Genomic DNA, 17,857 nt, shown 5'->3' with positions numbered 1-17,857 from the left:
AATTTTTGCTCGAATTTCACACCGTTGGTGGGCTGCAGCAACGGCTAATTTTCATGCACCCATCGAATTTGAGTGATCGGGCATGTTGGAAATGTTTTGGAAAAAAAAAAAAGAATTTATAATCAATGATGGGAGAATCATGCTAGAAATATAATCGAAAAAGAAATGCGCATGAGCGCAAGAAAAGAAAACTCCCAGCCACGAAAATTCTTTATGTAGCAACATGAGGTGAAATTGAAGGCTTGGCTGATCTAATTTCAAAATCAATGGTGGCACAAAAGATCAAAAAATGCTTGAAATTTCAGATTTTTTGAAAGAAAATTAATTTGGAATTTGACCCAGGTATGGCCTGCATTATGGCTTTTCTGAGATTAAACAGGGCAGTTTGTGTATGTTTTTTGTTCCAGTTGGACCCATGTTTATTAAAAGTCAGCAGCTACAAAAAGTGTAGCTGCTGACTTTAAATGAAAAAAAACACACTCACTTGTCCCACGGTCCAGCGAGGCGGCCGCCCAAAGCCTCTGTTTCTCCCCCGCCTGTCCGTGGTGCCGACATTGCAAGTGTGGGCACCCAGCTGTGACAGCTTGAGGCTTCACAGCCGCGTGCGCACTGCGCGAGTCACGCTGCCCATCCTGAATGGCCGGGCAATCTTCTGGAACCTGTGACGTGTCCCAGAAGATTGCAGGGAGGGAGGAGGATAGGAGGATTTGTCTAGGCGGCGCAGGCGTAAGTGGGAGCTGGGTGCCTGTCAAAACTCGGTACCCTCTCCCCCCCCCAAAAAAATGTGGCATGTCAGGGGGTCAGAATACCTTAAAACGAAAGTTCCACTTTTGGGTGGAACTCCGCTTTAAGGCCTCTTGCTCACTGCAGCTTGAAAAAGCGCAGTACAGCTTTCTTTTTTACCAAGCTAAAATACAGCCCATTAATTGTAATGTACCTATGCACACAGGTGCGTAAACAAGTGCTGTGCATTCTTCGGTAGAAAAAAGAAAATAGAAAAATATTTTTTTTTGGTCAGTAATTTACATCTAATGCGTGCAAATGCTTATTTACATATTGTGTAGAAAGAGAACGTGAGAAAAAGCTTGCGTGCATTTTCGAGCAAATGCGCACAAGCTTATTCTCACGTTCTCTTTCTGCACAATATGTGCACAAAAATGCGCAAACGCATATATGCGAAAATGCGTGCAAATACATACCAAAAAAAAAGAGTCTGAAAAAGTAGATGCTCAAACAGGAGTATCATGTGCAAGAGGCCTAAAAAAGCGAAAGAATTGCTTCATACAACCGTAACAATGAAATTGACAGGCAGAGTTCCAAAAAAATAATACAATAAAAAGTGCAAAGGTTAAGAGCACCACGTTCAAAAATGGCTTGCAAATGCTTAAAGTGGAAATGAAGGCAAAATATAAAAAAATGCAAACAGGCAGGCTCTTTATTGCATCAGAAACATGCGATGTGTCTTCTGCAATAAAATACACTTACCTGCCTGTTCACAGCTCAGTTTACATTATAGCACACTACCAGTGTTCCAGGATGACTGCATGCGTGACGCCATCCTGCGACGGACGATCTAAACAACCAAAGACCGGTGTCTTGCCGAATAAGTTCCCTCGGCGGATAAGTTCCCCCCCTGTACTGCGCAGGCGCAGCGCCTGCGCAGTACGAACTACTAACACCCGCCGGAGATAGCCGAAGCTCAAGATCGACAATCAGCTGTACACGGCGCCTGCGCTCTGGGTCCAGGTTCCTTCCCTACCATCCAAGTGGATCTAGAGGGGGAATCTAAAAGAGCCGAGCGAAGCGAGGCCGTGCCCGAAGCGTGGCGAGCGAAGCGAGCCCGCGAGGGGCCCTCTTACAGGCACCGTGTACAGCTGATTTGGACCTATTCCCCTTCGGCTATTTCCGCCGGATCCTACTGCACAGGCGCAGCGCCTGCGCAATAGAGGGGGGTCCTTATCCGCCGAGCGGAACTTTCTCGGCAGAACACCGGCACCTGGACGAACCCGGGGAGAAGATGCTAGTGTCGGTGAGGGACCTTTACAGCCGTTGCACCATAGGTGAGTATTTGTGCCTTTACTTCCTCTTTAAGAAATAAGAGGAGAGTTTTCAAAGAGTTTGGAGGCGCATAACTCCAGGTTAGGTTTAGCTTTAAATAGTTTGTTAGGACCAAGCTCGTCCAAATAAACAATTTCCTTCACTAATACATACATTTGTTGGGAGTGCTGTATAAACTGTATGTATTCTCAGCTACATACCATATACAACACTGTGTTCCATCAATGGGATGGGAACAAAAGCCCGGTCCAAAATTGAGTCGGGCTAAGCTTTGCTCAGCCATTCACAGGAAGCTTTGTATTTTTTTTTAGAGGAAGCCTTGTACAGTATTTATTCAGAAAATACAAAGCTCCCTATGAATGGCTGAGCAGCGCTGAGCCCGACTTAATTCTGTTTCGGGAAGGGGTCAGGAAGTCCCCATACCACTGCTGGAATGCAGAGCTGTACAGTATACGGTATATAGACGAGGCCAGGGCTTGAAAAAATTTACTTTTAATCTAGGAGGCAGCTAAAAAAGTTAGGAGCCTGTTTTTTTTAGCGTGGGGCCCGGGGCAAGGCAAGTAATTTGTGTCCACCAACCTTCCTAACCCTAACTTACATACAGCAGAGCAGCCAGCCAATAACCCCAACATAACGCCGCTACGTCAGGGTTATAATCTGGGCGCAAAGAATGTAAATAAAAACCTGTTATGGGGGAAACTCCGCTCAATTAGGCCCCGTTCACACCTGGGCATTTTGAGATTGCGGCAGAATTGCTGTGAATCTCCCTGCAATCTCAAAATGCACTAAAATCGCAAAACGCAGAATCAGGTGTCATTATTTTCAATGGCACCTAAAACGCGGTGTGGTTTTGCCGCGATTGTTGCGTGGCATCCATTTTTTATTACATTATTGTTGTACATATGATTTGTCTTATGATTTGATATGATTTGTTTTACTCAGAAAGTGAGGTCAGTGGTGTTCTAGATGGGAGGGTATACAAGTCTCGGCCTCCATGGTGCTCATGTTATGTGATGTTATATGGAACCCACCAAGGGAATAATCACTTTCACCAAATGGAAATGTATGTTAAGACTTTCCTCCGCTGATCTACATGGGGTACACCCATTCCATCACTGAGGTCATTAATAAATACACACACACTTAACACTCTATAGCCTGGAAGGGTCTTTATATCACTTTTCTGCCTAGTAAAAGTCTTCATTTTTCCAAGTCCTCTCAGGAGATACTTTAAAGACAAGATATGGTAAATCTGATTATATTAGTTTATAAGAACACAGGATCCTTTGTGTTAAACTGACCCCCACGAAGATAGAAAACACAATTTATTGCAGTTATGTATTCCTTAAAAATCATGCTATGTGTAATGGGGCTAGTGTAATCCCCTGTAATTCTCTTCTCATAATCCCTGTACAGTAAGGCCTCATATACAGGGGAGGCCTAGGGAAGCAGTAAAAATAGAAGGCTGAGCCGCAGTTTTACGAATCCAGACCATCCAGCCGCAAGTTAACGTGCCACCGGCCATGTTAGTACATGTAGTGGCAGTCCTAGAGTGGCAAAAATAGCGTTCTTCAGGCATTATTACCACCATTGAAGTGAATGGGGCTGCACTGCAACCACCCTGCAACAACATGTAATGTACACAGAGATGTCATCAACCCACCTCTCCACCTCAGCCAATCAGAGGAAGCTTTGTATTTATTCATAGTGCTCAGCCCGACTTGATTTAGTTCCAGGAGTGGGATGGGAAGTTCTCGTCCTCCTTCCAGAGCACAGCGCTGTGTATTGTAGGTGGGTGAGACTGAATACAGTTTATACAGAGAACCCAACCACTGCATGTCTTAGTGAAATGATGGAGCCTGTGTTTACTGCCCCCTCATGAGTTCAGTACTTCCTGTTCTCCACAATTAACTGCCCCCAATGTGCTGCCTGCCCCCATTATCAACTGTGTCCTCTGTACTGCCTGTCCCCACCATCAACTGTGTCCTCTGTACTGCCTGCCCCCACCATCAACTGTCTCCTCTGTACTGCCTGTCCCCACCATCAACTGTCTCCTCTGTACTGCCTGTCCCCACCATCAACTGTCTCCTCTGTACTGCCTGCCCCCACCATCAACTGTGTCCTCTGTACTGCCTGTCCCCACCATCAACTGTCTCCTCTGTACTGCCTGTCCCCACCATCAAGTGTCTCCTTTGTACTGCCTGCCCCCACCATCAACTGTCTCCTCTGTACTGCCTGTCCCCACCATCAAGTCTCCTCTGTACTGCCTGCCCCACCATCAACTTTCTCCTCTGTACTGCCAGCCCCCACCATCAACCTTCTCCTCTGTACTGCCTGACCCCACAATCAAATGTCTCCTTTGCACTGCCTGACCCCACCATCAACTGTCCCCTCTGTACTGCCTGACCCCACCATCAACTGTCTCCTCTATACTGCCTGACCCCACCATCAACTTTCTCCTCTGTACTGCCTGCCCCCACCATCAACTGTCTCCTCTATACTACCTGCCCCCACCATCAACTGTCCCCTCTGTACTGCCTGCCCCCACCATCAACTGTCTCCTCTGTACTGCCTGTCCCCACCATCAACTGTCTCCTCTGTACTGCCTGCCCCCACCATCAAGTGCCCCCTCTATACTGCGTGCCCCCACCATCAAGTGCCCCCTCTATACTGCCTGCCCCCACCATCAAGTGCCCCCTCTATACTGCCTGCCCCCACCATCAACTGTCTCCTCTATACTGCCTGACCCCACCATCAACTGTGTCCTCTGTACTGCCTGCCCCCACCATCAACTGTCTCCTCTGTACTGCCTGCCCCCACCATCAAGTGTCTCCTTTGTACTGCCTGCCCCCACCATCAACTGTCTCCTCTGTACTGCCTGTCCCCACCATCAACTGTCTCCTCTGTACTGCCTGTCCCCACCATCAACTGTGTCCTCTGTACTGCCTGCCCCCACCATCAACTGTCTCCTCTATACTGCCTGCCCCCACCATCAACTGTCCCCTCTGTACTGCCCGTCCCCACCATCAAGTGTCTCCTTTGTACTGCCTGTCCCCACCATCAACTGTCTCCTCTGTACTGCCTGTCCCCACCATCAACTGTGTCCTCTGTACTGCCTGCCCCCACCATCAACTGTCTCCTCTATACTGCCTGCCCCCACCATCAACTGTCCCCTCTGTACTGCCCGTCCCCACCATCAAGTGTCTCCTTTGTACTGCCTGCCCCCACCATCAACTGTCTCCTCTGTACTGCCTGTCCCCACCATCAACTGTCTCCTCTGTACTGCCTGTCCCCACCATCAACTGTCTCCTCTGTACTGCCTGCCCCCACCATCAAGTGTCTCCTTTGTACTGCCTGACCCCACCATCAACTGTCTCCTCTGTACTGCCTGCCCCCACCATCAACTGTCTCCTCTATACTGCCTGCCCCCACCATCAACTGTCCCCTCTGTACTGCCCGTCCCCACCATCAAGTGTCTCCTTTGTACTGCCTGTCCCCACCATCAACTGTGTCCTCTGTACTGCCTGCCCCCACCATCAACTGTCTCCTCTATACTGCCTGCCCCCACCATCAACTGTCCCCTCTGTACTGCCCGTCCCCACCATCAAGTGTCTCCTTTGTACTGCCTGTCCCCACCATCAACTGTCTCCTCTGTACTGCCTGTCCCCACCATCAACTGTCTCCTCTGTACTGCCTGCCCCCACCATCAACTGTCTCCTCTATACTGCCTGCCCCCACCATCAACTGTCTCCTCTATACTGCCTGTCCCCACCATCAACTGTCTCCTCTGTACTGCCTGTCCCCACCATCAACTGTCTCCTCTGTACTGCCTGCCCCCACCATCAAGTGTCTCCTTTGTACTGCCTGACCCCACCATCAACTGTCTCCTCTGTACTGCCTGTCCCCACCATCAACTGTCTCCTCTGTACTGCCTGTCCCCACCATCAACTGTCTCCTCTGTACTGCCTGTCCCCACCATCAACTGTCTCCTCTGTACTGCCTGCCCCCACCATCAAGTGTCTCCTTTGTACTGCCTGACCCCACCATCAACTGTCTCCTCTGTACTGCCTGTCCCACCATCAACTTTCTCCTCTGTACTGCCTGCCCCCACCATCAACTGTCTCCTCTGTACTGCCTGTCCCCACCATCAAGTGTCTCCTTTGTACTGCCTGACCCCACCATCAACTGTCTCCTCTGTACTGCCTGTCCCACCATCAACTTTCTCCTCTGTACTGCCTGCCCCCACCATCAAGTGTCCCCTCTGTACTGCCTGTTTTTCACAATTAACTGCCCCTTCTGATTACCATAGTAAACATGAAAATGCCTGGTGAGTTCTTCTCAGTGATGGCTTCTTGGGCTCTTCCTTTTGTGTGCAGCAATGTGAGGATTTGGTGAAGTGGGCACAGGAGAAGATGACAATGACACAGATGGGGTATGCTTAGAGGTAAGGTTAGGGGCCTTATTGTAAGCTCTGTTCACACTTTGGGGTTTTTTCTATTGAAACCAATAGGAAAACATTAAAAAGCATGGTTATGTGCGTCAATGGATAATGTGTCCACAGCACGAATTTTACCCCCCGCCAAGTGAACCGGGCCACACTGTAACTGCCCTGTAACTGCACGCAATGCATGTAGTGCTACATTTAGGCCCCCCGTCACCTCCTTACCCCTTGTCAACCACCTTTGAAAAGTGATCCAAGCTTGGGTTGCTTTTCAGAGAAGCGGTGGTCCTTGCTACTAGTGTAAACAAGCCCTTAGGGATTTAAGGGAACGATATCACATTTGCAAAGTTATCCCATCTGTGCTCTTGGCAGAGTGGGGGAAGATATTCCTTTTTTTTTTCGTGGGCTCCTCTACCAGATACTTTTCAAGAATAAGAGTCTGCTATGTATTTTTGGGGGGGACCACAGGCTCCTTTTTTTGTGTGGGTTCCCCTATTAATGTCTACACCAGACCCTCATCTAGGATAAGAGTCTGGAATAGATGAAGAGAAGCCCCGGCTGTTTGTTTACAAGCAGCGATAAAGCGGCTGAAGCTGCCATTAGAAAACAAATTAAACAACTTGCTGACCAGCAGTTCAACTATTACTGCTTGCCAGTGGCTTTTTTTTATACCCCGGTGATGTACCCATACTTTGCCGGGGAACTTGCTGGTTTACGCGAGCGCACACGTGCGATCCCCTTGCCTCTCTTGCTGTGATTGGACACAGCACAAGTTTGTCAGCAGGCTGGCAGCCAATGATTTTGGCTGTGAACCTGCTAATTGCTGTGGCCAATCACGGCACAGATCGAAACACACAAGCCAGATCTGGCTGCTTTTTCTCCCTGATTTCACTAAACATTCAGGGCTGAAATCAGGAATAAAAAACAGACAGTCTGTGAGTAAAAGCAGCACACATACACTTCTTAGGCACACGGGTAACCCTTTGATTGCCCTGCTGATAACCCCTAACACACAGACAGTGTCATTAGTACAGTGACAGTGCACAGTATTATCACTGTATTAGTGTCATTAACAATGTCAGATTGTGATAGTTAGAGTCAGTTAGCGCCCCTCCCAGTCAGTGTCAGTTAGCGCCAGTCCCTGATTGCCCGCCACACTATCATAGTCACACAATAAGCCACTGATCACCATCATTACTAGTATATTGTCTGTCCGGGTCCATATCCTGGTCACGGTCAGAACTATACGAGTGTCCCCAATAGTACAGTGTCCCCAAAAATGCATTTTTTTTTACCAAATACATGTAGCAGACAGTAGAAGAAATCGGTTATTTTTCAAATTTTTTCATCTATATAAAATAAAAACCTTTGTGATCAAAAAGAAACCTCTATTTGTGTAATAAAAATGATATAGATTTAATTTGGGCACGGTGTTGCATGACCGCGCATTTACCAGTTAAAGTAGCACAGTGCTGAATAGCAAAAAAAAGTCTGGTCATGAAGGGGGTAAAATCTCCCGGAGCGTTATTTTACAGGCAGGTTCAGGGCATCACTCAGGCATGTTAGTTAAAGGGATTAATGTTACTTTTTAGGCACTATTAAAATTACTGCTCCTGGTAAATTGTTTTTTTTTTTTTTTTTTTTGCTTTGGTTCATATCCCCCAGGGCAGTGAAAATCTGTTTTATTTTTTTTATTTTTTTTGCTAGAATATTAGTTATAACCCCCAAACATTATATATTTTTTTAAATCAGAGGCCCTAGAGAATAAATTGGTGGGTTTTGAAATTTTTCATGTCACATGGTACTTTCGCAGTGGTTTTTCAAACGCAGTTTTTGTAAAAAAAAAAATACACGTTTTTAATTTGAATACAAAAAACCACAATACATAATCCAATTTTTTTGTACAATATAAAAGATGATGTCACGCTGAGTAAATAGATACCAAACATGTCACGCTTTAAAATCGCACACAATGGCGACAAACAACGTAAATTTTACTATCCAATCCATACACGACACTTTAAAAACCTTTACAGGTTACCACTTTATATCTACAGAGGAGGTCTAGTGCTACAATTACAGCCCATGATCCGACGTTTGCAGCGATACCTCACTCACTCACAGTTTGCGTGCGTGCAGGACCGATGGACACGTTCACCGTTCCACGCTAGCAAGGGGGGACGGGGGGGACTTTTTTTTTTTTTTGTTTTTTTTAATAATCCATTGTATTTTTTTCTCCCCAATGGGACAAAGATGGCAAAAATAAACATTACAGGGGTTATAACCCCCTTACTCTATCCAAAATGAAAAAAAAAAGTTTTGCCTATAGTTCTACTTTAAACTTCTTATATCAGTGGATAAGGAAATATTAATTGCAGAAAAACTACAATGTCAGTTACCATTTACATAATATAACTGGGAATTTTTTGCTCGCATAGTTCCAAGCAGCGCTCACTGTATCCGAGAGTAATGGAAAGATTCTTATCCTGTAGGCGGATTCAGGTGGACAAAAGCCAAAACCTCTCCCGTTCTTCTCCAAAACTCCCCCATCCACTCAGCCGTAGCCTGGAGTAAAACTCAAACTCTGATAGAAACTTGTAGATACTGGCAAGACCTCAATTGTACTGGCAGGACCTCACCTATACTGGCAGGACCTCACCTATACTGGAAGGACCTCACCTATACAGGCAGGACCTCACTCCTACTGCCAGGACCTCACCTATACAGGCAGGACCACACTCATACTGCCAGGACCTCACCTATAATGACAGGACCTCACCTATACTGGCAGGACCTCACCTATACTGGCAGGACCTCACCTATACAGGCAGGACCACACTCATACTGCCAGGACCTCACCTATAATGACAGGACCTCACCTATACTGGCAGGACCTCACCTATACTGGCAGGACCTCACCTATACAGGCAGGACCTCACTCCTACTGCCAGGACCTCACCTATAATGACAGGACCTCACCTATACTGCCAGGACCACACTCATACTGCCAAGGCCAAACCTATACTGCCAGGACCTCACCTATACTGCCAGGACCTTGCCTATACCGGCAGGACCACAATCATACTGCCATGATCTAACCTATACTGCCAGGACCTCACTCATACAGCCAGGATCTCACTTAAACTGACAGGACCTCTCTCATACTGCCAGGACCTCACCTATACTGGCAGGACCTCACTTATACTGCCAGGACCTCACCTATACTGGCAGGACCACACTCATACTGCCGGGACCTCACCTATACTGGCAGGACCACACTCATACTGCCAGGACCTCACCTATACTGGCAGGACCACTCATACTGCCAGGACCTCATCTATACTGGCAGGACCACACTCATACTGCCAGGACCTCACCTATACTGGCAGGACCACACTCATACTGCCAGGACCTCACCTATACTAGCAGGACCACACTCATACTGCCAGGACCTCACCTATACTGGCAGGACCACACTCATACTGCCAGGACCAGCTTAGTCCTGTCTCAAGCCAAAGGAGCAGACACATGTATGATCACGCCATGAATGCTGTATGCCTTGTGCACTGCCCAACAAGGGTTAATACATTTTTAGAAAATGGTTCAATGTGAACTTGAGAAGAGGTAAGCCGGCCACCAACAGTATGTAACTTAGTGAATCATTCAGGTCACGTGTGCCTCCAGTTCTTATAGATCAGGGGTCTCTAAACAAGCGACTCGCAGCAATCCCGGCTGGTTGCAGTGGATGCGCCGGGCTGTCTATTGTAATACAGAGGCTGGCGCATCCACTGCTGGCCAACAAGCCCTCTTCCCTCTCTCCACCATGGTCTGTTGCTGGGACTGCTGGTATCCTACCAATCAAACCTTTGGTGATGTCAGGGGCCATTCTTGAAGCCCCCCATATTCAAAAGTTGGCCACCGCTGCTTTGGGTCATGTATTCGTGTTGTCAGGTGAGTAAGAGCTGGTCACATTCCAAAGATGGAAATAGAATGCAGTTTTCTTTCTCAAAGTGGAACTCTATCCAAAAATATAACATGAATAGACCATTCAAAGTTTTAAAAAAACAAGATCAGCTTTTTTTACAGTATTCATCTTCAATCCATAGACTTCCCTGCGGTATTTTTCTTCTTCCTCTGGATGTCCTCAGCCTGATGGTCAGCATTCAACCTACTTATTCTGAGCCCAGATTGTCCTAAATATTATGTGGGTCATTAGGAAGATTTCCCCACTTATAGTGCTAATTGGAATGTCCCACCTATAGACAGCTGAGATAATTGGTGTCATGCCACTGGTTCTGCCAAGTGGTGTTGGCCTTGGAACCTGCAGGCCCCATCAAATGGTAGGTCAATCAGTCACAGATCAAGGAACCCTTAACAACTTAGGGAGGAACCCCAGAGTTCCGGTGAACCCCTTCTGAGAATGGCTACTTTAATAGAAGAACTCCACTGTGCACCAACCATATCTTAAATGGCAACAAGCCCCCCACTTTCCAAACTGACCAATGTTCCTTAGGACCTTTTCTCATGTGCAATACATCATTCCATTTTTGACCCAAAATTAGATGGATTAAGAATGGACTGCAATGTATCCATTCGAGTGGAAGGATGTAAGTGAATGTGCACTTGTTTAATTCCAGGTCTGCCGGACCGAATGCAGTATGTGTGTACCAAACATGACCGGATGTGGGCAGATATAGACGGACAACGTCCATTGAAATCCGGTTGCCCATATGGATTATATGTGTCAGTTGTTCCTTATTCACAGAGTGGAAAAAAAAGTGAAACGGACTCGGAGGTCACTTATGTCACTTCCAATTCCATTCTGATCCAGTTCAGGAGCGGACCAGTCCATATATCTTCTGCTGAAGTGACATTTTATTTCAGTTCTGTTATTTTCTTTTTTTCAAAATTTTGAAAAATAAAGAATTTACAAAGAGGATTTCTGATTGATTGATTGATATGGGTAACAGCCCATCTCATATCCTTATAGGTTAGTGGTAACAGGCTCCTTCACACCATGTCCATTGAACTGTGTTGATCTATATTATCTCAATGCAAGGGCACATAGAAAACAATTGTTCCCTATATGTCCTACCGAGGCCATACAAGTGCAGTGATGACCGCTTCATAAATATACAGAGCCCTCCGCTACATAGAGATGAATGAATTGTGATACCCCAATAAAGTTCAAAAGTAAAGTGTGAGGCATCCCCCCCCCACCCCTACACAACGCACACCATGGCACGTGTCACCCCCCCCTACACAACGCACACCATGTCACGTGTCACCCCCCCCCTACACAACGCACACCATGGCACGTGTCACCCCCCCCCTACACAACGCACACCATGGCACGTGTCACCCCCCCCACATACAACGCACACCATGGCACGTGTCACCCCCCCCACACACAACGCACACCATGGCACGTGTCACCCCCCCTACACAACGCACACCATGGCACGTGTCACCCCCCCTACACACAACGCACACCATGGCACGTGTCACCCCCCCCACACACAACGCACACCATGGCACGTGTCACCCCCCCTACACATCGCACACCATGGCACGTGTCACCCCCCCCCACACAACGCACACCATGGCACGTGTCACCCCCCCCTACACAACGCACACCATGGCACGTGTCACCCCCCCCTACACAACGCACACCATGGCACGTGTCACCCCCCCCCACACAACGCACACCATCTACACCCTGCAGAACACTGATCGTCTTTATACTGCAGAACACTGATCGTCTACACCCTGCAGAGCACTCAACCCCTACTTGTTACAGAATACCGATCATCTATTCTATACCCTGCAGAGCAGTGCTAAACTTCACATTGCAGAACACCGATCATCTATAAACTGCAGAGAACTTTCTCTCTCTACTTGTTACAGAACACCGATCATCCATTCTTTACCCTGCAGAGCACTGATCATCTACACCCTGCAGAACACTGATCATCTACACCCTGCAGAGCACTGATCATCTACACCCTGCAGAACATTGATCATCTACACCCTGCAGAACACGGATCATCTACACCCTGCAGAACACGGATCATCTACACCCTGCAGAACACGGATCATCTACACCCTGCAGAACACGGATCATCTACACCCTGCAGAACACGGATCATCTACACCCTGCAGAACACGGATCATCTACACCCTGCAGAACACGGATCATCTACACCCTGCAGAACACGGATCATCTACACCCTGCAGAATACGGATCATCTACACCCTGCAGAACACTGATCATCTACACCCTGCAGAACACGGTTCATCTACACCCTGCAGAACACTGATCATCTACACCCTGCAGAACATGGATCATCTACACCCTGCAGAACACTGATCATCTACACCCTGCAGAACACTGATCATCTACACCTTACAGAACACTGATCATCTACACCCTGCAGAACACCGATCATCTACACCCTGCAGAACACCGATCATCTACACCCTGCAGAACACCGATCATCTACACCCTACAGAACACCGATCATCTACACCCTGCAGAACACCGATCATCTACACCCTACAGAACACTGATCATATACACCCTACAGAACATTGATCATCTACACCCTGCAGAACACTGATCACCTACACCCTGCAGAACACTGATCACCTACACCCTGCAGAGCACTGATCACCTACACCCTGCAGAGCACTGATCATCTACACCCTGCAGAACACTGATCATCTACACCCTGCAGAACACCGATCATCTACACCCTGCAGAACACCGATCATCTACACCCTGCAGAACACCGATCATCTACACCCTGCAGAGCACCGATCATCTACACCCTGCAGAACACTGATCATCTACACCTTACAGAACACTGATCATCTACACCCTGCAGAACACCGATCATCTACACCCTGCAGAGCACCGATCATCTACACCCTGCAGAACACCGATCATCTACACCCTGCAGAGCACCGATCATCTACACCCTGCAGAACACTGATCATCTACACCTTACAGAACACTGATCATCTACACCCTGCAGAACACCGATCATCTACACCCTGCAGAACACCGATCATCTACACCCTACAGAACACTCCACCTCTACTTGTTGCAAAAAAAAAAAACAGTCTACACATTGCAGAGCACCGACCATCAACACCCTGCAGAGCACTGCTAAACTTCACATTGCAGAACACTGATCATCTACACCCTGCAGAACACTGATCATCTAAACATTGCAGAACACCGATCATCTATAAACTGCAGAGAACTTTCTCTCTACTTGTTACAGAGCACCGATCATCCATTCTTTACCCTGCAGAGCACTGATCATCTACACCCTGCAGAACACTGATCATCTACACCCTGCAGAACACCGATCATCTACACCCTGCAGAACACGGATCACCTACACCCTGCAGAACACTGATCATCTACACCCTGCAGAACACCGATCATCTACACCCTGCTGAACACTGATCATCTACACCCTGCAGAACACCGATCATCTACACCCTGCAGAACACTGATCATCTACACCCTGCAGAACACCGATCATCTACACCCTGCAGAGCACCGATCATCTACACCCTGCAGAGCACTGATCATCTACACCCTGCAGAGCACCGATCATCTACACCCTGCAGAGCACCGATCATCTACACCCTGCAGAACACCGATCATCTACACCCTGCAGAACACCGATCATCTACACCCTGCAGAGCACCGATCATCTACACCCTGCAGAGCACCGATCATTACACCCTGCAGAGCAACGATCATCTACACCCTGCAGAACACTGACCATCTACACCCTGCAGAACACTGATCATCTACACCCTGCAGAACACTGATCACCTACACCCTGCAGAAAACTGATCATCTACACCCTGCAGAACACCGATCATCTACACCCTGCAGAACACCGATCATCTACACCCTGCAGAACACCGATCATCTACACCCTGCAGAACACCGATCATCTACACCCTGCAGAGCACCGATCATCTACACCCTGCAGAGCACCGATCATCTACACCCTGCAGAGCACCGATCATCTACACCCTGCAGAACACCGATCATCTACACCCTGCAGAGCACCGATCATCTACACCCTGCAGAGCACCGATCATTACACCCTGCAGAGCAACGATCATCTACACCCTGCAGAACACTGATCATCTATTCTACACCCTGCAGAACACTGATCATCTACACCCTGCAGAACACTGATCATCTACACCCTGCAGAACACTGATCATCTACACCCTGCAGAACACCGATCATCTACACCCTGCAGAACACCGATCATCTACACCCTGCAGAACACCGATCATCTACACCCTGCAGAACACCGATCATCTACACCCTGCAGAACACCGATCATCTACACCCTGCAGAACACCGATCATCTACACCCTGCAGAACACCGATCATCTACACCTTACAGAACACTGATCATCTACACCCTGCAGAACACCGATCATCTACACCCTGCAGAACACCGATCATCTACACCCTGCAGAACACCGATCATCTACACCCTGCAGAACACCGATCATCTACACCCTGCAGAACACCGATCATCTACACCCTGCAGAACACCGATCATCTACACCCTGCAGAACACCGATCATCTACACCCTGCAGAACACCGATCATCTACACCCTGCAGAACACCGATCATCTACACCCTGCAGAACACCGATCATCTACACCCTGCAGAGCACCGATCATCTACACCCTGCAGAACACCAATCATCTACACCCTGCAGAACACCGATCATCTACACCCTGCAGAACACCGATCATCTACACCCTGCAGAACACCGATCATCTACACCCTGCAGAACACGGATCATCTACACCCTGCAGAACACTCCACCTCTACTTGTTGCAAAAAAAAAACAATCTACACATTGCAGAGCACCGACCATCAACACCCTGCAGAGCACTGATGAACTTCACATTGCAGAACACTGATGATCTACTTGTTGCAGAGCACCGATCACACTCCATAAACTTTGTGCAGAGCGGTGTGTACTCGGTGCTCTCCCGAGCAGTTCACTATCCTCTCAGTAGATCGATGACATGTGATCGGTTCCCGGTCGGTCCCCCCCACCACACACACACAGACCCCCCTTACCTGAACACAGGACGGAGACAGCGGAGAGCAGACAGAGCGGAGAGCCCGGTGTCCGGCCACAGTACAGGGAACACCCCCTCCGACAAGCCCCGCCCCTCTTCTTCAGCCCGGCCACTCACCGGCCACCGGGATCCCTTCCCCGGCTCCGCACCCCCCGATCACTGTGCTGTGTCCCCGGCTGGGAGCTGAGATGATCCGGTGTGTGGATGGAGGACGATCCTCTCTCTTGAGGGCACATCAATCGGATATAAGAATACATTGTATCTCTCTATACACAGTATATATATATATCTATGTGGGTGTATGGAGTGTGGATGTGACGTGCATCGCTGACACTTGTAGTCCCTCACCAGTCCGTATGATCTGATCCCGCATTGCTCCAATCCTCTGTCCTCCTCCATATATGATGGTGAATATTTTACACCAATTAATAGGAGAGGACCAGTCATTGTCATTGTCTGCTTCTCCACAAATACCAACTGCCTGGCTGTCATGTTTAATACTTTGAATCACAAACCCAGAACAAGTGTGTAGATGAGGAGTTCCGACTTTTCTCCGACTTTCCTCTAATAACCTGCTTGTTCCAGGATAGAGACTCAGACACTATAAACCCCAAGACTGTAAACAGTGCCTGGACAATATGCCAAACCCCCCCCCCCAAAAAAAATGTATGATTATGTGTCAGCAAAAAATTCCCACCCCCCAAAAAAATAATTGAGCACTAATCTGCACGCTCCCCCCTTCCTCCCGGTACAAATCCACCCCTCCCGCTGAAATCCCCCTCCCCCCAGCTCAAATCCTCTCTCTCTACCCATATCCCCTCCTAGCACAAATCCCCCCCCCAAGAAAAAAACTTCCCCCTCTACCACTCAAATATCCCATCCTAGCACAAATTCCCCCCCCCCCAAGAAAAAAACTTCCCCCTCTACCACTCAAATATCCCCTCCTAGCACAAATCTCCCCCTCCCCCACTATATTACTTTTTCTAGCACAACCCCCCCCAAATCAACCCTCCTAGCACAAATCCTCTTCACCCATCCCCTCTCCCAACACAAATCACCACACACCCCAAATGTCCCCTCTTAGAACAATTCTTTCCCCCTGACACCCCCCTCCAAATTCCCCCTCCCAACACAAACCCCCTACCCCCCCACCTCACATGATAGCACAATGCCCAGGGCAGCCACCCCTCCTGCCCACCCCTTCTCCCGGCCCTGGCTGTCAGTGTAAAGTAATCCATGCCATGGAAACCAAAGGGGTGAAATAGACGCCAGCTACGCCAGCTTTCCTGTGTTTAGCGGAAGTCGCTTTGACAGCTATGAGGCTCCATTCACATGTCTGTGTGCTGGGAAGACACGTAAAGTCACACGCTTTCCCAACACACAGAAACACGCTGCCCTTTATCAGACGCCCGGCACTGCCATCTACGCCTCATTCACACGTTGGTGCAGCAGTGCTCCCGCTCTCGATATTGTTTGAGCAACTTGCACGTGATTTTGCGTGTCACTTATAATGTCTGTCCTGGACACGTTTGTCACCCGAAAAGGAGCTTCCTACAGAATTTAAAGGCGCGATTTGCTGCGTGATCCTGTCGTACGACATTTGTGGCAGAATCGCACCACGTTTGGGACGCCATTAAGGGATAATAATGAGCGGCACGTGTTCTGCAGCAATCACCACAGGCTTTGGAATCGCAGGCAAAATCACGGCGAGTCAGCCCACAATTCCAAAACGTGAAGTGTGAACGGAGCCTGAATCTTAGTGGCGCCCCACACATCAGCTAGCGCACGGCTTTTGCGCCAGAACCTGTGGAAAACGCACAGAAACATGAACGTGTTCCGTCACATCTGCATGGAGTGAACAGAGCCTAAAGACGCTTGATCGATTCTCAATTCATGTAAAAGTCCCAGGGGCCTCCTGGCTGCTCTGTGAGTGAGGACTACAGCAAGGTTACTCATGGTGGAGGGAAGCCTGGTGAGATACAGATCCTTGTCTCCAGTCTTCATGTACTGGACAAAGAAGAGGTCTCCATGAAGAGAACCGGTCACTACCTGTGTACTGTCACATACAGAAGATCTGAGCTCTGTGACATGGTGCATTATCCTGCTGGAAGGAACCATCAGAAGATGGGTACACTGTAGTCATAAAAGGATGGACATGGTCAGCAACAATACTCAGGTAGGCTGTGGCATTTAAACAATGCTCAGTTGGTACT

General features: G+C 48.3%; 1 protein-coding gene across 1 annotated transcript in view; it reads right to left on the bottom strand.

Annotated features, from left to right (window-relative positions):
* Window positions 1-15,771, bottom strand: part of MATN2 (matrilin 2) — a 178,402-nt gene extending 162,631 nt beyond the window's left edge. Inside the window, exon 1 of the mRNA XM_073632018.1 lies at window positions 15,643-15,771. The gene's annotated coding sequence lies outside the window, so the exon portion shown is untranslated. The remainder of the gene's footprint in view (window positions 1-15,642) is intronic.
* Between the last annotated feature and the right edge of the window lie 2,086 nt (window positions 15,772-17,857).

This window comes from Aquarana catesbeiana, linkage group LG05 (genome assembly GCF_042186555.1).
Source record: "Aquarana catesbeiana isolate 2022-GZ linkage group LG05, ASM4218655v1, whole genome shotgun sequence".
In the NCBI taxonomy this organism is placed as follows: domain Eukaryota; kingdom Metazoa; phylum Chordata; class Amphibia; order Anura; family Ranidae; genus Aquarana; species Aquarana catesbeiana.
This window is presented reverse-complemented; position numbering and strand designations above follow the sequence as displayed.